The sequence below is a fragment of the Crinia signifera genome, chromosome 6 (assembly GCF_055691185.1).
Source record: "Crinia signifera chromosome 6, ASM5569118v1, whole genome shotgun sequence".
NCBI lineage: Eukaryota > Metazoa > Chordata > Amphibia > Anura > Myobatrachidae > Crinia > Crinia signifera.
Genome location: NC_139222.1, coordinates 288822149 through 288826266, shown reverse-complemented (window position 1 = coordinate 288826266; position 4118 = coordinate 288822149).

Sequence of the window (4118 nt, the reverse complement as noted above, 5' to 3'; positions counted from 1 at the left end):
ATATGTTACTACTATCGATGGCAGGGTGCAAAATCACCATCAATGCCAACCATCGATGGCGTCTGCACCAATGCCCATCCCTACTCTTCAACAGCCAAAAACCTTTACTACCCCTCATGCCCACACACCTCTATCACTGCCCTGCCTCCTGCTCTCATGAACCCTAACTTCCACCCAGTAGGAGGAGACACTGACTCAGGGGCACCATCCTGTACTCCTGTGCTGCCACGCTGGACCCTCACCCACTGGCAGAAGCTGGACAGTGTCCCCCCACCCTCCTCTTTAGTCCCCCTTATGCCCACACACCCTATCACTACCCAGCTTCCTGCTCTCCTGAACCGTAAATTCCACCACTGGCGAGTCGCTGACGCTGTGTCGCCCACATACCCCTATCATGCCTCATAGCCCTGCCTCCTGCTCTCATGCACCCTAACTTCCACCCAGTAGGAGGAGACACTGACTCAGGGGCACCGTCCTGTACTCCTGTGCTGCCACGCTGGACCCTCACCCACTGGCAGAAGCTGCACAGTGTCCCCTACCCTCCTCTTTAGTCCCCCTTATGCCCACACACCCCTATCACTACCCAGCTTCCTGCTCTCCTGAACCGTAAATTCCACCACTGGCGAGTCGCTGACGCTGTGTCGCCCACATACCCCTATCACGCCTCATAGCCCAGCCTCCTGCTCTCATGCACCCTAACTCCCACCCAGTAGGAGGAGACACTGACTCAGGGCCACCGTCCTGTGATGCCACGCTGGACCCTTACCCACTAGCAAAAACTGCACAGTGTCCCCCACCCTCCTCTTTAGTCCCCCTTATGCCCACACACCCCTATCACTACCCAGCCTCCTGTTTTCTTGTGTCGTGACCTCCGCCAGTGGGGAGCCGCTGACTCAAAAACAGCCTACTATACTGTTGCACACACACCTGAACAACATGCACACACCCCCCACACACCCACAAATGTCACTGTACCCTCCACACTATCAATGTACATCTTACTCTGTAACCGCTTTTTAATTAAACAAAACAATACACACCCCCTTCCACATCATATGCTCTCTATTTAACACATTTCACCTATAACTCAAGTTGTAATACAGGCATCTTTCATATTCTAACCATATTTCTCATATACAAATATTCACAAATTAAGGGGGCGCAGCCCCTTACGCTGGGGCTAGTATTACCATATAATGCCCCACACAGTAACAATCCTTGCCATATTACCATATAATGCCCCACACAGTAACAATCCTTGCCATATTACCATATAATGCCCCACACAGTAACAATCCTTGCCATATTACCATATAATGCCCCACACAGTAACAATCCTTGCCATATTACCATATAATGCCCCACACAGTAACAATCCTTGCCATATTACCATATAATGCCCCACAGAGTTTAACGGCCAATTTAAAATGATCAAAATCAATGTTGCGTTCCAGGGGCTAAAAACATTTATGTCCTAACAGATGACATATGTAATATAGATTTGTGCCATTAAATGTAACATATTACCATGTCAGGGACATGTAACATGTTACCATGTAAGAGACATGTGACATATTACCATGTAAGGGACATGTGACATATTACCATGTGAGGGACATGTGACATATTACCATGTAAGGGACATGTGACATATTACCATGTAAGGGACATGTGACATATTACCATGTGAGGGACGTGTGACATATTACCATGTAATGGACGTGTGACATATTACCATGTAAGGGACGTGTGACATATTAGCATGTAAGGGACATGTGACATATTTGCAAAGAAAAGAAGGGAAAGACTCTCTGTTTTTTGGGGCACTCTTTTACTTTAGATTACGCATGGTAATCTATATATGTTTAAATTCGGTCGTTAAGATAAGTACAAGATTGGGCGAGGTACACACTATCTCACCTATCACTTTAATGGTACATACGCAGATTTAAGACTTCTTGTATAAGAGTGAGTATCTGCCAGTGAAAAAGCAGTACCTGTAATAGTTAGGTAACTGTGGGTAGTAGTTTCTAGTTCACAAATGTATAGGGGAGAATAGGGGACCCCGTGTGGGGTTCTCACAGTTCTCCTCCTTAGAGTGAATTTATTAAAATATAGCTTTTAATCGTTTACCTTTAAAAATTGGACTAGACAGACATATAACTTAACTTAGACACACATACATAAGTGACATAAAAAGAGACAGTATACGTAGGTTAGTCTCCGTGGATTGAGGTCTGATACCCCCTCTATAACAAAAAGGAGATTTCGTGGCAGCAAGTATCAATCTGACAGCTTAATGCGTACATAAAGAATATTGTTACAGAGTAGCTCCCAAAAGTAGAAATACAGGCAGACTAATGTATCTGCTCTTTAGTGTTGTAGACTTTACAACAGTTTATTTTGCAACATAGTTTTCTTAATGGAGAGGAAACCAATTGTCATATCTGTCTCTGGGAGCAGATGATCCTATTTGTTACCACGGAGAACGTATACATACACGGTTTACTGTCCTAATCTCCTATATATTTGGCTACATCTGTCACTCAAAGTGGGTGTCTGTGTCTATAACGCTCTGTTCCTGGACTTTCCTCTTAATGTGTGATTGCCTTCATCTGTGCTGAACACCTTTCTGAGAAATTAACCTGTTTAAAACAGGTGATGGCAATCATACATTAAGGGGAAGTCTAGAAACAGAGCATTGTGTCCCTCCTGGAGAGGGTCATGTTGGGAGGTATGTGACCGAGAACCAGCCCAGTGAGCCCACAGACAGTGCCAGACACCCACTGCCTTCCCATGTTGCCCAGCACTGCTACTCCACAGCCACCAGGTGAGCGCCCCCCTCCCGCGATTTGCGGCAAACCCCCCCCCCCCGGCGCCCCCCCCTCCCGCGATTCGCGGCAAAAACACCCGCTCCCCCGCGACCCACCCTACCGCGATTCGCAGCAAAAACACCCTGTGACCCCCCTCCCGCGATTCGCTGCAAAAAGAACCCCCCAACGACCCCTCCCGCAATTCGCGGCATAACCACCACCCCGCGACCCCCCTCCCGCGAATCGCGGCAAACCCTCCCCCGTGACCCCCCCCCCCCATTTGCGGAAAAAACACCCCCCCTGCGACCTCCCTCCCGCGATTCGCGGCAAAAAGAACCCCCCCGCGACCCCCCCTTGCACGATTGGCGGCACCCCCCCTGCGACCCCCCTCCCGCGATTCGCGGCACCCCCCCCCCCGCAATTCGCAGCAGCCCCAGGATTAAATGGCACATGCAAAACACTGACATGGCTATGGTCGACAATGAAAAAGGTTGACATGAGTTTTTGAAGATTTATTTTTAATTTTTTAATTTTTTCATATTCATTGTCATGTGTCGACATGGACACCAATGAAGTGGCACACTTATGTCAACATTTACATGTGTTGACCTTTCTGTGTTGATTTTTTCTTGTGGCGATTCGCGTCACACCCCCCCCCGCAACCCCCCCTCCCGTGATTCGCGGCACCCCCCGTGACCCCCCACCTCCCGCAATTCGCGGCAACCCCCCACCGGAACCCCTGTGAACCCCGCCCTCCCGCGATTCGCGGCACCCACCCCCGCGACCCCCCCCTCCCGCAATTTGCGGCACCCCCCAGTGATTCGCGGCAGCTCCAGAATTAAATTGCACATGGAAAACACTGACATGGCTATGGTCGACAATGAAAAAGGTTGACATGAGTTTTTTAAGTATTTTTGTCATTTTTTGAATATTTTCATATTCATTCTCATGTGTCGACATGGACACCAATGAAGTGCCACACTTATGTCAACATTTACATGTGTTGACCTTTCTGTGTTGATTTTTTCTTGTGGCTATTCGCGTCACACCCCCCGCAACCCCCCCTCCGGCGATTCGCGGCACCCCCCCGCGACCTCCCCCCCCTCCCGCAATTCGCGGCAACCCCCCACCGGAACCCCCATGAACCCCGCTCTCCCGCGATTCGCGGCACCCACCCCCCGCAACCCCCCCCCTCCCGCAAATCGCGGCACCCCCCGCGATTCGCGGCAGCCCAGGATTAAATGGCACATGCAAAACACTGGCACGGCTGTGGTCGACAATGAAAAAGGTTGACATGAGTTTTTA